The following is a 25,917-nucleotide window of genomic DNA, read 5'->3' on the forward strand; positions in this document are numbered from 1 at the left end:
AGAGCCCCTCTGTGCACGCCGAGCGTAGGGAAACGCACTGCCCTCTCTTTTGGAGCAGGTTGGTTTCCTCAGCACTCGCACACGTTCACGAACACCGTTCTGGCACGTCCCACATGGCGCGGACGTCTTACGCGTTGGCCTAATCGGAGCTGCGCTCAGAGTAACCCTCGTCTTCGCATTCCATCCAGGACCTCCTGACTGAAGGCACCGTGCCTCCTAGAGGATGGCGGCTTGGGTTCTTACTGCAATTCAAGTCCTGTTCCTTCTTTGGCACTGCAGGCAGCCCCAGGCCCAGAGGAGCAGCTACGGCGTTCCTTGGTTGAGACAGTTCGCTGGATGCGGGACTCCCTACTTCGATAAGTTGACTCAGCGAAGGAAACACAGGGTAACCGGTGTCAACTGGGACTCGTTAGAAACCACAGGGATGTACGCTGAGTGTGCCCATGAAAACGGGGGCCTGCTGGAACTAGCCCTGCTTTCCCATTTGGAGGGCGGCATTCATGCCTGCCTTGAAGCTCCCTGACATTCCCGGCTCCCGACAGGCCAGTGAGCCCTGGAAGAATGTTTCGGGGAAAATTATGAGTTTGCTCTCTCTAAAGCAGGGGCTTCCGTGGCCGCGGTGGCGGTCCGCATGACAGGCTCTAGAGCTAAAGGGAACCTCAACGTGAGAACTCGCCTCCAGGTTAGGCCCTGAGTAGCCGTTCAGAAAGGGAGGCATGCAGTTCTTTCCAGGAGTTCTTAGTCGCTTTGTTTTAAAGGAAGTACACGTCCGGGGACTCCTAGGCCCCACAGGTGTGCATCATTTTACCTCCAAGGTCACTGAGTGCCTCCAGACACCTGTGAGACGGCTGAGCAACGTCGAGGTCCATTGGTTGATTCCCTCGGAGGACCGTGTGTGTGCCGAGTGCTGCGCAATCACACACTGCGCGTTCCTTGAGGAGCGCTACATCTCCAGAGCCCTCGAACGCCCTCAGGACAACATGGCTGGTGAGTGCGAAGTGCCCAGGAAGACTCTGTCTTGGCCCTTGTGTGAGCTGCCATGAGAGAACGCTGTGCTTGGAACACTGCGAGGCCCGCCCTCGTACCTGAAGTCACACTGCTGGAGGAGAAAGTCAGCATCTTAGCATGTTGTGTGGCTCCCGGCACACCCAGCGTGAACCCATGCCTGGAAGTAAGGCCCTGATTTGCCGTGCAGAAGCGGAGGCATGCTGCAGCTTCCAGTAGGTGGAGGCCTGTGCTCTGCATACCTTGAACGGCAGCACAGCTTTCTGGACACCTGGGAGGCTAGCCGGGGCACCCTGTTCCCGGCAGGAACACTGAGTAACCCCAGGCGCACCTGGGTCTGCTAAGCAACATCCAGGCCCGTAGCCCTTTAGAGCCCCTCTGTGCACGCCGAGCGTAGGGAAACGCACTGCCCTCTCTTTTGGAGCAGCTTGGTTTCCTCAGCACTCGCACATGTTCACGAGCACTGTTCTGGCACATCCCACATGGCGCGGAGGTCTTACGCGTTGCCCTAATCGGAGCTGCGCTCAGAGTAACCCTCTTCTTCGCATTCCATCCAGGACCTCCTGACTGAAGGCACCGTGCCTCCTAGAGGACGGCGGCTTGGGTTCTTACTGCAATTCAAGTCCTGTTCCTTCTTTGGCACTGCAGGCAGCCCCAGGCCCAGAGGAGCAGCTACGGCGTTCCTTGGTTGAGACAGTTCACTGGATGCGGGAATCCCTACTGCGATAAGTTGACTCAGGGAAGGAAACAGAGGGTAACCGGAGTCTCTTGGGACTTGTTAGAAACCACAGGGATGTACGCTGAGTGTGCCCATGAAAACGGGGTCCTGCTGGAACTAGCCCTGCTTTCCCATTTGGAGGGCGGCATTCATGCCTGCCTTGAAGCTCCCTGACATTCCCGGCTCCCGACAGGTCAGTGAGCCCTGGAAGAATGCTTCGGGGAAAATTATGAGTTTGCTCTCTCTAAACCAGGGGCTTCCGTGTCCCCGGTGGCGGTCCGCATGACAGGCTCTAGAGCTAAAGGGAACCTCAACGTGAGAACTCGCCTCCAGGTTAGGCCCTGAGTAGCCGTGCAGAAAGGGAGGCATGCAGCTCTTTCCAGGAGTTCTTAGTCGCTTTGCTTTAAAGGAAGTACACGTCCGGGGACTCCTAGGCCCCACGGGTGTGCATCATTTTCCCTCCAAGGTCACTGAGTGCCTCCAGACACCTGTGGGCCGGCTGAGCAACGTCAAGGTCCATTGGTTGATTCCCTCGGAGGACCCCTGTGCGTGCCGAGTGCTGGGCAACCACACACTGCGCGTTCCTTGAGGAGCGCTACATCTCCAGAGCCCTCGAACGCCCTCAGAACAACATGGCTGGTGAGTGCGAAGTGCCCAGGAAGACTCTGTCATGGCCCTTGTGTGAGCTGCCATGAGAGAACGCTGTGCTTGGAACACTGCGAGGCCCTCCCTCGTACCTGAAGTCACTCTGCTGGAGGAGAAAGTCAGCATCTTAGCATGTTGTGTGGCTCCCGGCACACCCAGCGTGAACACATGCCTGGAAGTAAGGCCCTGATTTGCCGTGCAGAAGCGGAGGCGTGCTGCAGCTTCCAGGAGGCGGTGGCCTCTGCTCTGCATACCTTGAACGGCAGCACAGCTTTCTGGACACCTGGGAGGCTGGCCGGGGCACGCTGTTCCCGGCAGGAACACTGAGTAACCCTAGGCGCACCTAGGTCTGCTAAGCAACATCCAGGGCCGTAGCACTTTAGAGCCCCTTTGTGCACGCCTAGCGTAGGGAAACGCACTGCCCTCTCTTTCGGAGCAGCTTGGTTTCCTCAGCACTCGCACACGTTCACGAACACCGTTCTGGCACATCCCACATGGCGCGGAGGTCTTACGCGTTGCCCTAATCGGAGCTGCTCTCAGAGTAACCCTCGTCTTCGTATTCCATCCAGGACCTCCTGACTGAAGGCACCGTGCCTCCTACAGGATGACGGCTTGGGTTCTTACTGCAATTCAAGTCCTGTTCCTTCTTTGGCACTGCAGGCAGCCCCAGGCCCAGAGGAGCAGCTACGGCGTTCCTTGGTTGAGACAGTTCTCTGGATGCGGGACTCCCTACTTCGATAATTTGACTCAGGGAAGGAAACACAGGGTAACCGGTGTCTCCTGGGACTCTTTAGAAACCACAGGCATGTACGATGAGTGTGCCCATGAAAACGGGGGCCTGCTGGAACTCGCCCTGCTTTCCCATTTGGAGGGCGGCATTCATGCCTGCCTTGAAGCTCCCTGACATTCCCCGCTCCCGACAGGCCAGTGAGCCCTGGAAGAATGCTTCGGGGAAAATTATGAGTTTGCTCTCTCTAAATCAGGGGCTGCCGTGGCCCGGTGGCGGTCCGCATGACAGGCTCTAGAGCTAAGGGGAACCTCAACGTGAGAACTCGCCTCCAGGTTAGGCCCTGTGTAGCCGTGAAGAAAGGGAGGCATGCAGCTCTTTCCAGGAGTTCTTAGTCGCTTTGCTTTAAAGGAAGTACACGTCCGGGGACTCCTAGACCCCACGGGTGTGCATCATTTTCCCTCCAAGGTTACTGAGTGCCTCCTGACACCTGTGGGCCAGCTGAGCAAAGTCGAGGTCCATTGGTTGATTCCCTCGGAGGACCCCTGTGCGTGCCGAGTGCTGGGCAACCACACACTGCGCGTTCCTTGAGGAGCGCTACATCTCCAGAGCCCTCGAACGCCCTCAGAACAACATGGCTGGTGAGTGCGAAGTGCCCAGGAAGACTCTGTCATGGCCCTTGTGTGAGCTGCCATGAGAGAACGCTGTGCTTGGAACACTGCGAGGCCCTCCCTCGTACCTGAAGTCACTCTGCTGGAGGAGAAAGTCAGCATCTTAGCATGTTGTGTGGCTCCCGGCACACCCAGCGTGAACACATGCCTGGAAGTAAGGCCCTGATTTGCCGTGCAGAAGCGGAGGCGTGCTGCAGCTTCCAGGAGGCGGAGGCCTCTGCTCTGCATACCTTGAACGGCAGCACAGCTTTCTGGACACCTGGGAGGCTGGCCGGGGCACGCTGTTCCCGGCAGGAACACTGAGTAACCCTAGGCGCACCTAGGTCTGCTAAGCAACATCCAGGGCCGTAGCACTTTAGAGCCCCTTTGTGCACGCCTAGCGTAGGGAAACGCACTGCCCTCTCTTTCGGAGCAGCTTGGTTTCCTCAGCACTCGCACACGTTCACGAACACCGTTCTGGCACATCCCACATGGCGCGGAGGTCTTACGCGTTGCCCTAATCGGAGCTGCTCTCAGAGTAACCCTCGTCTTCGTATTCCATCCAGGACCTCCTGACTGAAGGCACCGTGCCTCCTACAGGATGACGGCTTGGGTTCTTACTGCAATTCAAGTCCTGTTCCTTCTTTGGCACTGCAGGCAGCCCCAGGCCCAGAGGAGCAGCTACGGCGTTCCTTGGTTGAGACAGTTCTCTGGATGCGGGACTCCCTACTTCGATAATTTGACTCAGGGAAGGAAACACAGGGTAACCGGTGTCTCCTGGGACTCTTTAGAAACCACAGGCATGTACGATGAGTGTGCCCATGAAAACGGGGGCCTGCTGGAACTCGCCCTGCTTTCCCATTTGGAGGGCGGCATTCATGCCTGCCTTGAAGCTCCCTGACATTCCCCGCTCCCGACAGGCCAGTGAGCCCTGGAAGAATGCTTCGGGGAAAATTATGAGTTTGCTCTCTCTAAATCAGGGGCTGCCGTGGCCCGGTGGCGGTCCGCATGACAGGCTCTAGAGCTAAGGGGAACCTCAACGTGAGAACTCGCCTCCAGGTTAGGCCCTGTGTAGCCGTGAAGAAAGGGAGGCATGCAGCTCTTTCCAGGAGTTCTTAGTCGCTTTGCTTTAAAGGAAGTACACGTCCGGGGACTCCTAGACCCCACGGGTGTGCATCATTTTCCCTCCAAGGTTACTGAGTGCCTCCTGACACCTGTGGGCCAGCTGAGCAAAGTCGAGGTCCATTGGTTGATTCCCTCGGAGGACCCCTGTGCGTGCCGAGTGCTGGGCAACCACACACTGCGCGTTCCTTGAGGAGCGCTACATCTCCAGAGCCCTCGAACGCCCTCAGAACAACATGGCTGGTGAGTGCGAAGTGCCCAGGAAGACTCTGTCATGGCCCTTGTGTGAGCTGCCATGAGAGAACGCTGTGCTTGGAACACTGCGAGGCCCTCCCTCGTACCTGAAGTCACTCTGCTGGAGGAGAAAGTCAGCATCTTAGCATGTTGTGTGGCTCCCGGCACACCCAGCGTGAACACATGCCTGGAAGTAAGGCCCTGATTTGCCGTGCAGAAGCGGAGGCGTGCTGCAGCTTCCAGGAGGCGGTGGCCTCTGCTCTGCATACCTTGAACGGCAGCACAGCTTTCTGGACACCTGGGAGGCTGGCCGGGGCACGCTGTTCCCGGCAGGAACACTGAGTAACCCTAGGCGCACCTAGGTCTGCTAAGCAACATCCAGGGCCGTAGCACTTTAGAGCCCCTTTGTGCACGCCTAGCGTAGGGAAACGCACTGCCCTCTCTTTCGGAGCAGCTTGGTTTCCTCAGCACTCGCACACGTTCACGAACACCGTTCTGGCACATCCCACATGGCGCGGAGGTCTTACGCGTTGCCCTAATCGGAGCTGCTCTCAGAGTAACCCTCGTCTTCGTATTCCATCCAGGACCTCCTGACTGAAGGCACCGTGCCTCCTACAGGATGACGGCTTGGGTTCTTACTGCAATTCAAGTCCTGTTCCTTCTTTGGCACTGCAGGCAGCCCCAGGCCCAGAGGAGCAGCTACGGCGTTCCTTGGTTGAGACAGTTCTCTGGATGCGGGACTCCCTACTTCGATAATTTGACTCAGGGAAGGAAACACAGGGTAACCGGTGTCTCCTGGGACTCTTTAGAAACCACAGGCATGTACGATGAGTGTGCCCATGAAAACGGGGGCCTGCTGGAACTCGCCCTGCTTTCCCATTTGGAGGGCGGCATTCATGCCTGCCTTGAAGCTCCCTGACATTCCCCGCTCCCGACAGGCCAGTGAGCCCTGGAAGAATGCTTCGGGGAAAATTATGAGTTTGCTCTCTCTAAATCAGGGGCTGCCGTGGCACGGTGGCGGTCCGCATGACAGGCTCTAGAGCTAAGGGGAACCTCAACGTGAGAACTCGCCTCCAGGTTAGGCCCTGTGTAGCCGTGAAGAAAGGGAGGCATGCAGCTCTTTCCAGGAGTTCTTAGTCGCTTTGCTTTAAAGGAAGTACACGTCCGGGGACTCCTAGACCCCACGGGTGTGCATCATTTTCCCTCCAAGGTTACTGAGTGCCTCCTGACACCTGTGGGCCAGCTGAGCAAAGTCGAGGTCCATTGGTTGATTCCCTCGGAGGACCCCTGTGCGTGCCGAGTGCTGGGCAACCACACACTGCGCGTTCCTTGAGGAGCGCTACATCTCCAGAGCCCTCGAACGCCCTCAGAACAACATGGCTGGTGAGTGCGAAGTGCCCAGGAAGACTCTGTCATGGCCCTTGTGTGAGCTGCCATGAGAGAACGCTGTGCTTGGAACACTGCGAGGCCCTCCCTCGTACCTGAAGTCACTCTGCTGGAGGAGAAAGTCAGCATCTTAGCATGTTGTGTGGCTCCCGGCACACCCAGCGTGAACACATGCCTGGAAGTAAGGCCCTGATTTGCCGTGCAGAAGCGGAGGCATGCTGCAGCTTCCAGGAGGCGGTGGCCTCTGCTCTGCATATCTTGAATGGCAGCACAGCTTTCTGGACACCTGGGAGGCTGGCCGGGGCACGCTGCTCCCGGCAGGAACACTGAGTAACCCCAGGCGCACCTAGGTCTGCTAAGCAACATCCAGGCCCGTAGCCCTTTAGAGCCCCTCTGTGCACGCCGAGCGTAGGGAAACGCACTGCCCTCTCTTTTGGAGCAGGTTGGTTTCCTCAGCACTCGCACACGTTCACGAACACCGTTCTGGCACGTCCCACATGGCGCGGACGTCTTACGCGTTGGCCTAATCGGAGCTGCGCTCAGAGTAACCCTCGTCTTCGCATTCCATCCAGGACCTCCTGACTGAAGGCACCGTGCCTCCTAGAGGATGGCGGCTTGGGTTCTTACTGCAATTCAAGTCCTGTTCCTTCTTTGGCACTGCAGGCAGCCCCAGGCCCAGAGGAGCAGCTACGGCGTTCCTTGGTTGAGACAGTTCGCTGGATGCGGGACTCCCTACTTCGATAAGTTGACTCAGCGAAGGAAACACAGGGTAACCGGTGTCAACTGGGACTCGTTAGAAACCACAGGGATGTACGCTGAGTGTGCCCATGAAAACGGGGGCCTGCTGGAACTAGCCCTGCTTTCCCATTTGGAGGGCGGCATTCATGCCTGCCTTGAAGCTCCCTGACATTCCCGGCTCCCGACAGGCCAGTGAGCCCTGGAAGAATGTTTCGGGGAAAATTATGAGTTTGCTCTCTCTAAAGCAGGGGCTTCCGTGGCCGCGGTGGCGGTCCGCATGACAGGCTCTAGAGCTAAAGGGAACCTCAACGTGAGAACTCGCCTCCAGGTTAGACCCTGAGTAGCCGTTCAGAAAGGGAGGCATGCAGTTCTTTCCAGGAGTTCTTAGTCGCTTTGTTTTAAAGGAAGTACACGTCCGGGGACTCCTAGGCCCCACAGGTGTGCATCATTTTACCTCCAAGGTCACTGAGTGCCTCCAGACACCTGTGAGACGGCTGAGCAACGTCGAGGTCCATTGGTTGATTCCCTCGGAGGACCGTGTGTGTGCCGAGTGCTGGGCAATCACACACTGCGCGTTCCTTGAGGAGCGCTACATCTCCAGAGCCCTCGAACACCCTCAGGACAACATGGCTGGTGAGTGCGAAGTGCCCAGGAAGACTCTGTCTTGGCCCTTGTGTGAGCTGCCATGAGAGAACGCTGTGCTTGGAACACTGCGAGGCCCGCCCTCGTACCTGAAGTCACACTGCTGGAGGAGAAAGTCAGCATCTTAGCATGTTGTGTGGCTCCCGGCACATCCAGCGTGAACCCATGCCTGGAAGTAAGGCCCTGATTTGCCGTGCAGAAGCGGAGGCATGCTGCAGCTTCCAGTAGGTGGAGGCCTGTGCTCTGCATACCTTGAACGGCAGCACAGCTTTCTGGACACCTGGGAGGCTAGCCGGGGCACCCTGTTCCCGGCAGGAACACTGAGTAACCCCAGGCGCACCTGGGTCTGCTAAGCAACATCCAGGCCCGTAGCGCTTTAGAGCCCCTCTGTGCACGCCGAGCGTAGGGAAACGCACTGCCCTCTCTTTTGGAGCAGCTTGGTTTCCTCAGCACTCGCACATGTTCACGAGCACTGTTCTGGCACATCCCACATGGCGCGGAGGTCTTACGCGTTGCCCTAATCGGAGCTGCGCTCAGAGTAACCCTCGTCTTCGCATTCCATCCAGGACCTCCTGACTGAAGGCACCGTGCCTCCTAGAGGATGGCGGCTTGGGTTCTTACTGCAATTCAAGTCCTGTTCCTTCTTTGGCACTGCAGGCAGACCCAGGCCCAGAGGAGCAGCTACGGCGTTCCTTGGTTGAGACAGTTCACTGGATGCGGGAATCCCTACTGCGATAAGTTGACTCAGGGAAGGAAACAGAGGGTAACTGGAGTCTCTTGGGACTTGTTAGAAACCACAGGGATGTACGCTGAGTGTGCCCATGAAAACGGGGTCCTGCTGGAACTAGCCCTGCTTTCCCATTTGGAGGGCGGCATTCATGCCTGCCTTGAAGCTCCCTGACATTCCCGGCTCCCGACAGGCCAGTGAGCCCTGGAAGAATGCTTCGGGGAAAATTATGAGTTTGCTCTCTCTAAACCAGGGGCTTCCGTGTCCCCGGTGGCGGTCCGCATGACAGGCTCTAGAGCTAAAGGGAACCTCAACGTGAGAACTCGCCTCCAGGTTAGGCCCTGAGTAGCCGTGCAGAAAGGGAGGCATGCAGCACTTTCCAGGAGTTCTTAGTCGCTTTGCTTTAAAGGAAGTACACGTCCGGGGACTCCTAGGGCCCACGGGTGTGCATCATTTTCCCTCCAAGGTCACTGATTGCCGCCAGACACCTGTGGGCCAGCTGAGCAACGTCGAGGTCCATTGGTTGATTTCCTCGGAGGAACCCTGTGCGTGCCGAGTGCTGGGCAACCACACACTGCGCGTTCCTTGAGGAGCGCTACATCTCCAGAGCCCTCGAACGCCCTCAGGACAACATGGCTGGTGAGTGCGAAGTGCCAAGGAAGACTCTGTCATGGCCCTTGTGTGAGCTGCCATGAGAGAACGCTGTGCTTGGAACACTGCGAGGCCCTCCCTCGTACCTGAAGTCACTCTGCTGGAGGAGAAAGTCAGCATCTTAGCATGTTGTGTGGCTCCCGGCACACCCAGCTTGAACACATGCCTGGAAGTAAGGCCCTGATTTGCCGTGCAGAAGCGGAGGCGTGCTGCAGCTTCCAGGAGGCGGTGGCCTCTGCTCTGCATACCTTGAATGGCAGCACAGCTTTCTGGACACCTGGGAGGCTGGCCGGGGCACGCTGTTCCCGGCAGGAACACTGAGTAACCCCAGGCGCACCTAGGTCTGCTAAGCAACATCCAGGGCCGTAGCCCTTTAGAGCCCCTCTGTGCACGCCGAGCGTAGGGAAACGCACTGCCCTCTCTTTTGGAGCAGCTTGGTTTCCTCAGCACTCGCACACGTTCACGAACACCGTTCTGGCACATCCCACATGGCGCGGAGGTCTTACACGTTGCCCTAATCGGAGCTGCTCTCAGAGTAACCCTCGTCTTCGCATTCCATCCAGGACCTCCTGACTGAAGGCACCGTGCCTCCTAGAGGACGGCGGCTTGGGTTCTTACTGCAATTCAAGTCCTGTTCCTTCTTTGGCACTGCAGGCAGCCCCAGGCCCAGAGGAGCAGCTACGGCGTTCCTTGGTTGAGACAGTTCGCTGGATGCGGGACTCCCTACTTCGATAAGTTGACTCAGCGAAGGAAACACAGGGTAACCGGTGTCAACTGGGACTCGTTAGAAACCACAGGGATGTACGCTGAGTGTGCCCATGAAAACGGGGGCCTGCTGGAACTAGCCCTGCTTTCCCATTTGGAGGGCGGCATTCTTGCCTGCCTTGAAGCTCCCTGACATTCCCGGCTCCCGACAGGCCAGTGAGCCCTGGAAGAATGCTTCGGGGAAAATTATGAGTTTGCTCTCTCTAAACCAGGGGCTTCCGTGGCCGCGGTGGCGGTCCGCATGACAGGCTCTAGAGCTAAAGGGAACCTCAACGTGAGAACTCGCTTCCAGGTTAGGCCTGTGTAGCCATGAAGAAAGGGAGGCATGCATCTCTTTCCAGGAGTTCTTAGTCGCTTTGCTTTAAAGGAAGTACACGTCCGGGGACTCCTAGGCCCCACGGGTGTGCATCATTTTACCTCCAAGGTCACTGAGTGCCTCCAGACACCTGTGAGACGGCTGAGCAACGTCGAGGTCCATTGGTTGATTCCCTCGGAGGACCCCTGTGCGTGCCGAGTGCTGGGCAACCACACACTGCGCGTTCCTTGAGGAGCGCTACATCTCCAGAGCCCTCTAACGCCCTCAGGACAACATGGCTGGTGAGAGCGAAGTGCCCAGGAAGACTCTGTCATGGCCCTTGTGTGAGCTGCCATGAGAGAATGCTGTGCTTGGAACACTGCGAGGCCCTCCCTCGTACCTGAAGTTACTCTGCTGGAGGAGAAAGTCAGCATCTTAGCATGTTGTGTGGCTCCCGGCACACCCAGCGTGAACCCATGACTGGAAGTAAGGCCCTGATTTGCCGTGCAGAAGCGGAGGCGTGCTGCAGCTTCCAGGAGGCGGTGGCCTCTGCTCTGCATACCTTGAACGGCAGCACAGCTTTCTGGACACCTGGGAGGCTGGCCGGGGCACGCTGTTCCCAGCAGGAACACTGAGTAACCCCAGGCGCACCTGGGTCTGCTAAGCGACATCCAGGGCCGTAGCCCTTTAGAGCCCCTCTTTGCACGCTGAGCGTACGGAAACGCACTGCCCTCTCTTTTGGAGCAGCTTGGTTTCCTCAGCACTCGCACACGTTCACAAACACCTTTCTGGCACATCCCACATGGCGCGGAGGTCTTACGCGTTGCCCTAATCGGAGCTGCGCTCAGAGTAACCCTCGTCTTCGCATTCCATCCAGGACCTCCTGATTGAAGGCACCGTGCCTCTTAGAGGACGGCGGCTTGGGTTCTTACTGCAATTCAAGTCCTCTTCCTTCTTTGGCACTGCAGGCAGCCCCAGGCCCAGAGGAGCAGCTACGGCGTTCCTTGGTTGAGACAGTTCGCTGGATGCGGGACTCACTACTTCGAAAAGTTGACTCAGGGAAGGAAACACAGGGTAACCGGTGTCTCTTGGGACTCGTTAGAAACCACAGGGATGTACGCTGAGTTTGCCCATGAAAACGGGGGCCTGCTGGAACTAGCCCTGCTTTCCCATTTGGAGGGCGGCATTCATGCCTGCCTTGAAGCTCCCTGACATTCCCGGCTCCCGACAGGCCAGTGAGCCCTGGAAGAATGTTTCGGGGAAAATTATGAGTTTGCTCTCTCTAAAGCAGGGGCTTCCGTGGCCGCGGTGGCGGTCCGCATGACAGGCTCTAGAGCTAAAGGGAACCTCAACGTGAGAACTCGCCTCCAGGTTAGGCCCTGAGTAGCCGTTCAGAAAGGGAGGCATGCAGTTCTTTCCAGGAGTTCTTAGTCGCTTTGTTTTAAAGGAAGTACACGTCCGGGGACTCCTAGGCCCCACGGGTGTGCATCATTTTACCTCCAAGGTCACTGAGTGCCTCCAGACACCTGTGAGACGGCTGAGCAACGTCGAGGTCCATTGGTTGATTCCCTGGGAGGACCGTGTGTGTGCCGAGTGCTGGGCATTCACACACTGCGCGTTCCTTGAGGAGCGCTACATCTCCAGAGCCCTCGAACGCCCTCAGGACAACATGGCTGGTGAGTGCGAAGTGCCCAGGAAGACTCTGTCTTGGCCCTTGTGTGAGCTGCCATGAGAGAACGCTGTGCTTGGAACACTGCGAGGCCCGCCCTCGTACCTGAAGTCACACTGCTGGAGGAGAAAGTCAGCATCTTAGCATGTTGTGTGGCTCCCGGCACACCCAGCGTGAACCCATGCCTGGAAGTAAGGCCCTGATTTGCCGTGCAGAAGCGGAGGCATGCTGCAGCTTCCAGTAGGTGGAGGCCTGTGCTCTGCATACCTTGAACGGCAGCACAGCTTTCTGGACACCTGGGAGGCTAGCCGGGGCACCCTGTTCCCGGCAGGAACACTGAGTAACCCCAGGCGCACCTGGGTCTGCTAAGCAACATCCAGGCCCGTAGCCCTTTAGAGCCCCTCTGTGCACGCCGAGCGTAGGGAAACGCACTGCCCTCTCTTTCGGAGCAGCTTGGTTTCCTCAGCACTCGCACATGTTCACGAGCACTGTTCTGGCACATCCCACATGGCGCGGAGATCTTACGCGTTGCCCTAATCGGAGCTGCGCTCAGAGTAACCCTCGTCTTCGCATTCCATCCAGGACCTCCTGACTGAAGGCACCGTGCCTCCTAGAGGACAGCGGCTTGGGTTCTTACTGCAATTCAAGTCCTGTTCCTTCTTTGGCACTGCAGGCAGCCCCAGGCCCAGAGGAGCAGCTACGGCGTTCCTTGGTTGAGACAGTTCACTGGATGCGGGAATCCCTACTGCGATAAGTTGACTCAGGGAAGGAAACAGAGGGTAACCGGTGTCTCTTGGGACTTGTTAGAAACCACAGGGATGTACGCTGAGTGTGCCCATGAAAACGGGGGCCTGCTGGAACTAGCCCTGCTTTCCCATTTGGAGGGCGGCATTCATGCCTGCCTTGAAGCTCCCTGACATTCCCGGCTCCCGACAGGCCAGTGAGCCCTGGAAGAATGCTTCGGGGAAAATTATGAGTTTGCTCTCTCTAAACCAGGGGCTTCCGTGTCCCCGGTGGCGGTCCGCATGACAGGCTCTAGAGCTAAAGGGAACCTCAACGTGAGAACTCGCCTCCAGGTTAGGCCCTGTGTAGCCGTGCAGAAAGGGAGGCATGCAGCTCTTTCCAGGAGTTCTTAGTCGCTTTGCTTTAAAGGAAGTACACGTCCAGGGACTCCTAGGCCCCACGGGTGTGCATCATTTTCCCTCCAAGGTCACTGAGTGACTCCAGACACCTGTGGGCCGGCTGAGCAACGTCGAGGTCCATTGGTTGATTCCCTCGGAGGAACCCTGTGCGTGCCGAGTGCTGGGCAACCACACAGTGCGCGTTTCTTGAGGAGCGCTACATCTCCAGAGCCCTCGAACGCCCTCAGGACAACATGGCTGGTGAGTGCGAAGTGCCAAGGAAGACTCTGTCATGGCCCTTGTGTGAGCTGCCATGAGAGAACGCTGTGCTTGGAACACTGCGAGGCCCTCCCTCGTACCTGAAGTCACTCTGCTGGAGGAGAAAGTCAGCATCTTAGCATGTTGTGTGGCTCCCGGCACACCCAGCTTGAACACATGCCTGGAAGTAAGGCCCTGATTTGCCGTGCAGAAGCGGAGGCGTGCTGCAGTTTCCAGGAGGCGGTGGCCTCTGCTCAGCATACCTTGAACGGCAGCACAGCTTTCTGGACACCTGGGAGGCTGGCCGGGGCACGCTGTTCCCGGCAGGAACACTGAGTAACCCTAGGCGCACCTAGGTCTGCTAAGCAACATCCAGGGCCGTAGCACTTTAGAGCCCCTTTGTGCACGCCTAGCGTAGGGAAACGCACTGCCCTCTCTTTCGGAGCAGCTTGGTTTCCTCAGCACTCGCACACGTTCACGAACACCGTTCTGGCACATCCCACATGGCGCGGAGGTCTTACGCGTTGCCCTAATCGGAGCTGCTCTCAGAGTAACCCTCGTCTTCGTATTCCATCCAGGACCTCCTGACTGAAGGCACCGTGCCTCCTACAGGATGACGGCTTGGGTTCTTACTGCAATTCAAGTCCTGTTCCTTCTTTGGCACTGCAGGCAGCCCCAGGCCCAGAGGAGCAGCTACGGCGTTCCTTGGTTGAGACAGTTCTCTGGATGCGGGACTCCCTACTTCGATAATTTGACTCAGGGAAGGAAACACAGGGTAACCGGTGTCTCCTGGGACTCTTTAGAAACCACAGGCATGTACGATGAGTGTGCCCATGAAAACGGGGGCCTGCTGGAACTCGCCCTGCTTTCCCATTTGGAGGGCGGCATTCATGCCTGCCTTGAAGCTCCCTGACATTCCCCGCTCCCGACAGGCCAGTGAGCCCTGGAAGAATGCTTCGGGGAAAATTATGAGTTTGCTCTCTCTAAATCAGGGGCTGCCGTGGCACGGTGGCGGTCCGCATGACAGGCTCTAGAGCTAAGGGGAACCTCAACGTGAGAACTCGCCTCCAGGTTAGGCCCTGTGTAGCCGTGAAGAAAGGGAGGCATGCAGCTCTTTCCAGGAGTTCTTAGTCGCTTTGCTTTAAAGGAAGTACACGTCCGGGGACTCCTAGACCCCACGGGTGTGCATCATTTTCCCTCCAAGGTTACTGAGTGCCTCCTGACACCTGTGGGCCAGCTGAGCAAAGTCGAGGTCCATTGGTTGATTCCCTCGGAGGACCCCTGTGCGTGCCGAGTGCTGGGCAACCACACACTGCGCGTTCCTTGAGGAGCGCTACATCTCCAGAGCCCTCGAACGCCCTCAGAACAACATGGCTGGTGAGTGCGAAGTGCCCAGGAAGACTCTGTCATGGCCCTTGTGTGAGCTGCCATGAGAGAACGCTGTGCTTGGAACACTGCGAGGCCCTCCCTCGTACCTGAAGTCACTCTGCTGGAGGAGAAAGTCAGCATCTTAGCATGTTGTGTGGCTCCCGGCACACCCAGCGTGAACACATGCCTGGAAGTAAGGCCCTGATTTGCCGTGCAGAAGCGGAGGCGTGCTGCAGCTTCCAGGAGGCGGTGGCCTCTGCTCTGCATATCTTGAATGGCAGCACAGCTTTCTGGACACCTGGGAGGCTGGCCGGGGCACGCTGCTCCCGGCAGGAACACTGAGTAACCCCAGGCGCACCTAGGTCTGCTAAGCAACATCCAGGCCCGTAGCCCTTTAGAGCCCCTCTGTGCACGCCGAGCGTAGGGAAACGCACTGCCCTCTCTTTTGGAGCAGGTTGGTTTCCTCAGCACTCGCACACGTTCACGAACACCGTTCTGGCACGTCCCACATGGCGCGGACGTCTTACGCGTTGGCCTAATCGGAGCTGCGCTCAGAGTAACCCTCGTCTTCGCATTCCATCCAGGACCTCCTGACTGAAGGCACCGTGCCTCCTAGAGGATGGCGGCTTGGGTTCTTACTGCAATTCAAGTCCTGTTCCTTCTTTGGCACTGCAGGCAGCCCCAGGCCCAGAGGAGCAGCTACGGCGTTCCTTGGTTGAGACAGTTCGCTGGATGCGGGACTCCCTACTTCGATAAGTTGACTCAGCGAAGGAAACACAGGGTAACCGGTGTCAACTGGGACTCGTTAGAAACCACAGGGATGTACGCTGAGTGTGCCCATGAAAACGGGGGCCTGCTGGAACTAGCCCTGCTTTCCCATTTGGAGGGCGGCATTCATGCCTGCCTTGAAGCTCCCTGACATTCCCGGCTCCCGACAGGCCAGTGAGCCCTGGAAGAATGTTTCGGGGAAAATTATGAGTTTGCTCTCTCTAAAGCAGGGGCTTCCGTGGCCGCGGTGGCGGTCCGCATGACAGGCTCTAGAGCTAAAGGGAACCTCAACGTGAGAACTCGCCTCCAGGTTAGGCCCTGAGTAGCCATTCAGAAAGGGAGGCATGCAGTTCTTTCCAGGAGTTCTTAGTCGCTTTGTTTTAAAGGAAGTACACGTCCGGGGACTCCTAGGCCCCACAGGTGTGCATCATTTTACCTCCAAGGTCACTGAGTGCCTCCAGACACCTGTGAGACGGCTGAGCAACGTCGAGGTCCATTGGTTGATTCCCTCGGAGGACCGTGTGTGTGCCGAGTGCTGGGCAATCACACACTGCGCGTTCCTTGAGGAGCGCTACATCTCCAGAGCCCTCGAACACCCTCAGGACAACATGGCTGGTGAGTGCGAAGTGCCCAGGAAGACTCTGTCTTGGCCCTTGTGTGAGCTGCCATGAGAGAACGCTGTGCTTGGAACACTGCGAGGCCCGCCCTCGTACCTGAAGTCACACTGCTGGAGGAGAAAGTCAGCATCTTAGCATGTTGTGTGGCTCCCGGCACATCCAGCGTGAACCCATGCCTGGAAGTAAGGCCCTGATTTGCCGTGCAGAAGCGGAGGCATGCTGCAGCTTCCAGTAGGTGGAGGCCTGTGCTCTGCATACCTTGAACGGCAGCACAGCTTTCTGGACACCTGGGAGGCTAGCCGGGGCACCCTGTTCCCGGCAGGAACACTGAGTAACCCCAGGCGCACCTGGGTCTGCTAAGCAACATCCAGGCCCGTAGCCCTTTAGAGCCCCTCTGTGCACGCCGAGCGTAGGGAAACGCACTGCCCTCTCTTTTGGAGCAGCTTGGTTTCCTCAGCACTCGCACATGTTCACGAGCACTGTTCTGGCACATCCCACATGGCGCGGAGGTCTTACGCGTTGCCCTAATCGGAGCTGCGCTCAGAGTAACCCTCTTCTTCGCATTCCATCCAGGACCTCCTGACTGAAGGCACCGTGCCTCCTAGAGGATGGCGGCTTGGGTTCTTACTGCAATTCAAGTCCTGTTCCTTCTTTGGCACTGCAGGCAGACCCAGGCCCAGAGGAGCAGCTACGGCGTTCCTTGGTTGAGACAGTTCACTGGATGCGGGAATCCCTACTGCGATAAGTTGACTCAGGGAAGGAAACACAGGGTAACCGGTGTCTCTTGGGACTCGTTAGAAACCACAGGGATGTACGCTGAGTGTGCCCATGAAAACGGGGTCCTGCTGGAACTAGCCCTGCTTTCCCATTTGGAGGGCGGCATTCATGCCTGCCTTGAAGCTCCCTGACATTCCCGGCTCCCGACAGGCCAGTGAGCCCTGGAAGAATGCTTCGGGGAAAATTATGAGTTTGCTCTCTCTAAACCAGGGGCTTCCGTGTCCCCGGTGGCGGTCCGCATGACAGGCTCTAGAGCTAAAGGGAACCTCAACGTGAGAACTCGCCTCCAGGTTAGGCCCTGAGTAGCCGTGCAGAAAGGGAGGCATGCAGCACTTTCCAGGAGTTCTTAGTCGCTTTGCTTTAAAGGAAGTACACGTCCGGGGACTCCTAGGCCCCACGGGTGTGCATCATTTTCCCTCCAAGGTCACTGATTGCCGCCAGACACCTGTGGGACAGCTGAGCAACGTCGAGGTCCATTGGTTGATTTCCTCGGAGGAACCCTGTGCGTGCCGAGTGCTGGGCAACCACACACTGCGCGTTCCTTGAGGAGCGCTACATCTCCAGAGCCCTCGAACGCCCTCAGGACAACATGGCTGGTGAGTGCGAAGTGCCAAGGAAGACTCTGTCATGGCCCTTGTGTGAGCTGCCATGAGAGAACGCTGTGCTTGGAACACTGCGAGGCCCTCCCTCGTACCTGAAGTCACTCTGCTGGAGGAGAAAGTCAGCATCTTAGCATGTTGTGTGGCTCCCGGCACACCCAGCTTGAACACATGCCTGGAAGTAAGGCCCTGATTTGCCGTGCAGAAGCGGAGGCGTGCTGCAGCTTCCAGGAGGCGGTGGCCTCTGCTCTGCATACCTTGAATGGCAGCACAGCTTTCTGGACACCTGGGAGGCTGGCCGGGGCACGCTGTTCCCGGCAGGAACACTGAGTAACCCCAGGCGCACCTGGGTCTGCTAAGCAACATCCAGGGCCGTAGCCCTTTAGAGCCCCTCTGTGCACGCCGAGCGTAGGGAAACGCACTGCCCTCTCTTTTGGAGCAGCTTGGTTTCCTCAGCACTCGCACACGTTCACGAACACCGTTCTGGCACATCCCACATGGCGCGGAGGTCTTACACGTTGCCCTAATCGGAGCTGCTCTCAGAGTAACCCTCGTCTTCGCATTCCATCCAGGACCTCCTGACTGAAGGCACCGTGCCTCCTAGAGGACGGCGGCTTGGGTTCTTACTGCAATTCAAGTCCTGTTCCTTCTTTGGCACTGCAGGCAGCCCCAGGCCCAGAGGAGCAGCTACGGCGTTCCTTGGTTGAGACAGTTCGCTGGATGCGGGACTCCGTACTTCGATAAGTTGACTCAGCGAAGGAAACACAGGGTAACCTGTGTCAACTGGGACTCGTTAGAAACCACAGGGATGTACGCTGAGTGTGCCCATGAAAACGGGGGCCTGCTGGAACTAGCCCTGCTTTCCCATTTGGAGGGCGGCATTCTTGCCTGCCTTGAAGCTCCCTGACATTCCCGGCTCCCGACAGGCCAGTGAGCCCTGGAAGAATGCTTCGGGGAAAATTATGAGTTTGCTCTCTCTAAACCAGGGGCTTCCGTGGCCGCGGTGGCGGTCCGCATGACAGGCTCTAGAGCTAAAGGGAACCTCAACGTGAGAACTCGCTTCCAGGTTAGGCCTGTGTAGCCATGAAGAAAGGGAGGCATGCATCTCTTTCCAGGAGTTCTTAGTCGCTTTGCTTTAAAGGAAGTACACGTCCGGGGACTCCTAGGCCCCACGGGTGTGCATCATTTTACCTCCAAGGTCACTGAGTGCCTCCAGACACCTGTGAGACGGCTGAGCAACGTCGAGGTCCATTGGTTGATTCCCTCGGAGGACCCCTGTGCGTGCCGAGTGCTGGGCAACCACACACTGCGCGTTCCTTGAGGAGCGCTACATCTCCAGAGCCCTCTAACGCCCTCAGGACAACATGGCTGGTGAGAGCGAAGTGCCCAGGAAGACTCTGTCATGGCCCTTGTGTGAGCTGCCATGAGAGAATGCTGTGCTTGGAACACTGCGAGGCCCTCCCTCGTACCTGAAGTCACTCTGCTGGAGGAGAAAGTCAGCATCTTAGCATGTTGTGTGGCTCCCGGCACACCCAGCGTGAACCCATGACTGGAAGTAAGGCCCTGATTTGCCGTGCAGAAGCGGAGGCGTGCTGCAGCTTCCAGGAGGCGGTGGCCTCTGCTCTGCATACCTTGAACGGCAGCACAGCTTTCTGGACACCTGGGAGGCTGGCCGGGGCACGCTGTTCCCAGCAGGAACACTGAGTAACCCCAGGCGCACCTGGGTCTGCTAAGCGACATCCAGGGCCGTAGCCCTTTAGAGCCCCTCTGTGCACGCTGAGCGTACGGAAACGCACTGCCCTCTCTTTTGGAGCAGCTTGGTTTCCTCAGCACTCGCACACGTTCACAAACACCGTTCTGGCACATCCCACATGGCGCGGAGGTCTTACACGTTGCCCTAATCGGAGCTGCGCTCAGAGTAACCCTCGTCTTCGCATTCCATCCAGGACCTCCTGATTGAAGGCACCGTGCCTCTTAGAGGACGGCGGCTTGGGTTCTTACTGCAATTCAAGTCCTCTTCCTTCTTTGGCACTGCAGGCAGCCCCAGGCCCAGAGGAGCAGCTACGGCGTTCCTTGGTTGAGACAGTTCGCTGGATGCGGGACTCACTACTTCGAAAAGTTGACTCAGGGAAGGAAACACAGGGTAACCGGTGTCTCTTGGGACTCGTTAGAAACCACAGGGATGTACGCTGAGTTTGCCCATGAAAACGGGGGCCTGCTGGAACTAGCCCTGCTTTCCCATTTGGAGGGCGGCATTCATGCCTGCCTTGAAGCTCCCTGACATTCCCGGCTCCCGACAGGCCAGTGAGCCCTGGAAGAATGTTTCGGGGAAAATTATGAGTTTGCTCTCTCTAAAGCAGGGGCTTCCGTGGCCGCGGTGGCGGTCCGCATGACAGGCTCTAGAGCTAAAGGGAACCTCAACGTGAGAACTCGCCTCCAGGTTAGGCCCTGAGTAGCCGTTCAGAAAGGGAGGCATGCAGTTCTTTCCAGGAGTTCTTAGTCGCTTTGTTTTAAAGGAAGTACACGTCCGGGGACTCCTAGGCCCCACGGGTGTGCATCATTTTACCTCCAAGGTCACTGAGTGCCTCCAGACACCTGTGAGACGGCTGAGCAACGTCGAGGTCCATTGGTTGATTCCCTGGGAGGACCGTGTGTGTGCCGAGTGCTGGGCATTCACACACTGCGCGTTCCTTGAGGAGCGCTACATCTCCAGAGCCCTCGAACGCCCTCAGGACAACATGGCTGGTGAGTGCGAAGTGCCCAGGAAGACTCTGTCTTGGCCCTTGTGTGAGCTGCCATGAGAGAACGCTGTGCTTGGAACACTGCGAGGCCCGCCCTCGTACCTGAAGTCACACTGCTGGAGGAGAAAGTCAGCATCTTAGCATGTTGTGTGGCTCCCGGCACACCCAGCGTGAACCCATGCCTGGAAGTAAGGCCCTGATTTGCCGTGCAGAAGCGGAGGCATGCTGCAGCTTCCAGTAGGTAGAGGCCTGTGCTCTGCATACCTTGAACGGCAGCACAGCTTTCTGGACACCTGGGAGGCTAGCCGGGGCACCCTGTTCCCGGCAGGAACACTGAGTAACCCCAGGCGCACCTGGGTCTGCTAAGCAACATCCAGGCCCGTAGCCCTTTAGAGCCCCTCTGTGCACGCCGAGCGTAGGGAAACGCACTGCCCTCTCTTTTGGAGCAGCTTGGTTTCCTCAGCACTCGCACATGTTCACGAGCACTGTTCTGGCACATCCCACATGGCGCGGAGATCTTACGCGTTGCCCTAATCGGAGCTGCGCTCAGAGTAACCCTCGTCTTCGCATTCCATCCAGGACCTCCTGACTGAAGGCACCGTGCCTCCTAGAGGACAGCGGCTTGGGTTCTTACTGCAATTCAAGTCCTGTTCCTTCTTTGGCACTGCAGGCAGCCCCAGGCCCAGAGGAGCAGCTACGGCGTTCCTTGGTTGAGACAGTTCACTGGATGCGGGAATCCCTACTGCGATAAGTTGACTCAGGGAAGGAAACAGAGGGTAACCGGTGTCTCTTGGGACTTGTTAGAAACCACAGGGATGTACGCTGAGTGTGCCCATGAAAACGGGGTCCTGCTGGAACTAGCCCTGCTTTCCCATTTGGAGGGCGGCATTCATGCCTGCCTTGAAGCTCCCTGACATTCCCGGCTCCCGACAGGCCAGTGAGCCCTGGAAGAATGCTTCGGGGAAAATTATGAGTTTGCTCTCTCTAAACCAGGGGCTTCCGTGTCCCCGGTGGCGGTCCGCATGACAGGCTCTAGAGCTAAAGGGAACCTCAACGTGAGAACTCGCCTCCAGGTTAGGCCCTGTGTAGCCGTGCAGAAAGGGAGGCATGCAGCTCTTTCCAGGAGTTCTTAGTCGCTTTGCTTTAAAGGAAGTACACGTCCAGGGACTCCTAGGCCCCACGGGTGTGCATCATTTTCCCTCCAAGGTCACTGAGTGACTCCAGACACCTGTGGGCCGGCTGAGCAACGTCGAGGTCCATTGGTTGATTCCCTCGGAGGAACCCTGTGCGTGCCGAGTGCTGGGCAACCACACAGTGCGCGTTTCTTGAGGAGCGCTACATCTCCAGAGCCCTCGAACGCCCTCAGGACAACATGGCTGGTGAGTGCGAAGTGCCAAGGAAGACTCTGTCATGGCCCTTGTGTGAGCTGCCATGAGAGAACGCTGTGCTTGGAACACTGCGAGGCCCTCCCTCGTACCTGAAGTCACTCTGCTGGAGGAGAAAGTCAGCATCTTAGCATGTTGTGTGGCTCCCGGCACACCCAGCGTGAACCCATGCCTGGAAGTAAGGCCCTGATTTGCCGTGCAGAAGCGGAGGCGTGCTGCAGCTTCCAGGAGGCGGTGGCCTCTGCTCTGCATACCTTGAATGGCAGCACAGCTTTCTGGACACCTGGGAGGCTGGCCGGGGCACGCTGTTCCCGGCAAGAACACTGAGTAACCCCAGGCGCACCTGGGTCTGCTAAGCAACATCCAGGGCCGTAGCCCTTTAGAGCCCCTCTGTGCACGCCGAGCGTAGGGAAACGCACTGCCCTCTCTTTTGGAGCAGCTTGGTTTCCTCAGCACTCGCACACGTTCACGAACACCGTTCTGGCACATCCCACATGGCGCGGAGGTCTTACGCGTTGCCCTAATTGGAGCTGCGCTCAGAGTAACCCTTGTCTTCGCATTCCATCCAGGACCTCCTGACTGAAGGCACCGTGCCTCCTAAAGGATGGCGTCTTGGGTTCTTACTGCAATTCAAGTCCTGTTCCTTCTTTGGCACTGCAGGCAGCCCCAGGCCCAGAGGAGCAGCTACGGCGTTCCTTGGTTGAGACAGTTCGCTGGATGCGGGACTCCCTACTTCGATAAGTTGACTCAGCGAAGGAAACACAGGGTAACCGGTGTCAACTGGGACTCGTTAAAAACCACAGGGATGTACGATGAGTGTGCCCATGAAAACGGGGGCCTGCTGGAACTAGCCCTGCTTTCCCATTTGGAGGGCGGCATTCATGCCTGCCTTGAAGCTCCCTGACATTCCCGGCTCCCGACAGGCCAGTGAGCCCTGGAAGAATGCTTCGGGGAAAATTATGAGTTGGCTCTCTCTAAACCAGGGGCTTCCGTGGCCGCGGTGGCGGTCGGCATGACAGGCTCTAGAGCTAAAGGGAACCTCAACGGGAGAACTCGCCTCCAGGTTAGGCTCTGAGTAGCCGTGCAGAAGGGAGGCATGCAGCTCTTTCCTGGAGTTCTTAGTCGCTTTATTTTAAAGGAAGTACACGTCCGGGGACTCCTAGGCCCCACGGGTGTGCATCATTTTCCCTCCAAGGTCACTGAGTGCCTCCAGACACCTGTGAGACGGCTGAGCAACGTCGAGGTCCATTGGTTGATTCCCTCGGAGGACCCCTGTGTGTGCCGAGTGCTGAGCAATCACACACTGCGCGTTCCTTAAGGAGCGCTACATCTCCAGAGCCCTCGAACTCCCTCAGGACAACATGGCTTGTGAGTGCGAAGTGCCCAGGAAGACTCTGTCATGGCCCTTGTGTGAGCTGCCATGATAGAACGCTGTGCTTGGAACACTGCGAGGCCCTCCCTCGTACCTGAAGTCACTCTGCTGGAGGAGAAAGTCAGCATCTTAGCATGTTGTGTGGCTCCCGGCACACCCAGCGTGAACCCATGCCTGGAAGTAAGGCCCTGATTTGCCGTGCAGAAGCGGAGGCGTGCTGCAGCTTCCAGGAGGCGGAGGCCTCTGCTCTGCATACCTTGAACGGCAGCACAGCTTTCTGGACACCTGGAAGGCTAGCCGGGGCACGCTGTTCCCGGCAGGAACACTGAGTAACCCCAGGCGCACCTGGGTCTGCTAAGCAACATCCAGGGCCGTAGCCCATTAGAGACCCTCTGTGCACGCCGAGTGTAGGGAAACGCACTGCCCTCTCTTTTGGAGCAGCTTGGTTTCCTCAGCACTCGCACACGTTCACGAACACCGTTCTGGCACATCCCACATGGCGCGGAGGTCTTACACGTTGCCCTAATCGGAGCTGCGCTCAGAGTAACCCTCGTCTTCGCATTCCATCCAGGACCTCCTGACTGAAGGCACCGTGCCTCCTAGAGGACGGCGGCTTGGGTTCTTACTGCAATTCAAGTCCTGTTCCTTCTTTGGCACTGCAGGCAGCCCCAGGCCCAGAGGAGCAGCTACGGCGTTCCTTGGATGAGACAGTTCGCTGGATGCGGGACTCCCTACTTCAATAATTTGACTCAGGGAAGGAAACACAGGGCGACCGGTGTCTCTTGGGACTCGTTAGAAACCACAGGGATGTACGCTGAGTGTGCCCATGAAAACGGGGACCTGCTGGAACTAGCCCTGCTTTCCCATTTGGAGGGCGGCATTCTTGCCTGCCTTGAAGCTCCCTGACATTCCCGGCTCCCGACAGGCCAGTGAGCCCTGGAAGAATGCTTCGGGGAAAATTATGAGTTTGCTCTCTCTAAACCAGGGGCTTCCGTGGCCGCGGTGGCGGTCCGCCTGACAGGCTCTAGAGCTAAAGGGAACCTCAACGTGAGAACTCGCCTCCAGGTTAGGCCCTGAGTAGCCGTGCAGAAAGGGAGGCATGCAGTTCTTTCCAGGAGTTCTTAGTCGCTTTGCTTTAAAGGAAGTACACGTCCGGGGACTCCTAGGCCCCACGGGTGTGCATCATTTTACCTCCAAGGTCACTGAGTGCCTCCAGACACCTGTGAGACGGCTGAGCAACGTCGAGGTCCATTGGTTGATTCCCTCGGAGGACCCCTGTGCGTGCCGAGTGCTGGGCAACCACACACTGCGCGTTCCTTGAGGAGCGCTACATCTCCAGAGCCCTCGAACGCCCTCAGGACAACATGGCTGGTGAGTGCGAAGTGCCCAGGAAGACTCTGTCATGGCCCTTGTGTGAGCTGCCATGAGAGAATGCTGTGCTTGGAACACTGCGAGGCCCTCCCTCGTACCTGAAGTCACTCTGCTGGAGGAGAAAGTCAGCATCTTAGCATGTTGTGTGGCTCCCGGCACACCCAGCGTGAACCCATGCCTGGAAGTAAGGCCCTGATTTGCCGTGCAGAAGCGGAGGCGTGCTGCAGCTTCCAGGAGGCGGTGGCCTCTGCTCTGCATACCTTGAACGGCAGCACAGCTTTCTGGACACCTGGGAGGCTGGCCGGGGCACGCTGTTCCCGGCAGGAACACTGAGTAACCCCAGGCGCACCTGGGTCTGCTAAGCGACATCCAGGACCGTAGCCCTTTAGAGCCCCTCTGTGCACGCTGAGCGTACGGAAACGCACTGCCCTCTCTTTTGGAGCAGCTTGGTTTCCTCAGCACTCGCACACGTTCACAAACACCGTTCTGGCACATCCCACATGGCGCGGAGGTCTTACGCGTTGCCCTAATCGGAGCTGCGCTCAGAGTAACCCTCGTCTTCGCATTCCATCCAGGACCTCCTGACTGAAGGCACCGTGCCTCTTAGAGGACGGCGGCTTGGGTTCTTACTGCAATTCAATTCCTCTTCCTTCTTTGGCACTGCAGGCAGCCCCAGGCCCAGAGGAGCAGCTACGGCGTTCCTTGGTTGAGACAGTTCGCTGGATGCGGGACACCCTACTTCGAAAATTTGACTCAGGGAAGGAAACACAGGGTAACCGGTGTCTCTTGGGACTCGTTAGAAACCACAGGGATGTACGCAGAGTGTGCCCATGAAAACGGGGGCCTGCTGGAACTAGCCCTGCTTTCCCATTTGGAGGGCGGCATTCATGCCTGCCTTGAAGCTCCCTGACATTCCCGGCTCCCGACAGGCCAGTGAGCCCTGGAAGAATGCTTCGGGGAAAATTATGAGTTTGCTCTCTCTAAAGCAGGGGCTTCCGTGGCCGCGGTGGCGGTCCGCATGACAGGCTCTAGAGCTAAAGGGAACCTCAACGTGAGAACTCGCCTCCAGGTTAGGCCCTGAGTAGCCATGCAGAAAGGGAGGCATGCAGCTCTTTCCAGGAGTTCTTAGTCACTTTGTTTTAAAGGAAGTACACGTCCGGGGACTCCTAGGCCCCACGGGTGTGCATCATTTTACCTCCAAGGTCACTGAGTGCCTCCAGACACCTGTGAGACGGCTGAGCAACGCCCAGGTCCATTGGTTGATTCCCTCGGAGGACCGTGTGTGTGCCGAGTGCTGGGCATTCACACACTGCGCGTTCCTTGAGGAGCGCTACATCTCCAGAGCCCTCGAACGCCCTCAGGACAACATGGCTGGTGAGTGCGAAGTGCCCAGGAAGACTCTGTCTTGGCCCTTGTGTGAGCTGCCATGAGAGAACGCTGTGCTTGGAACACTGCGAGGCCCGCCCTCGTACCTGAAGTCACACTGCTGGAGGAGAAAGTCAGCATCTTAGCATGTTGTGTGGCTCCCGGCACACCCAGCGTGAACCCATGCCTGGAAGTAAGGCC

This window comes from Grampus griseus, assembly GCF_964374135.1.
Source record: "Grampus griseus genome assembly, chromosome: 9".
NCBI lineage: Eukaryota > Metazoa > Chordata > Mammalia > Artiodactyla > Delphinidae > Grampus > Grampus griseus.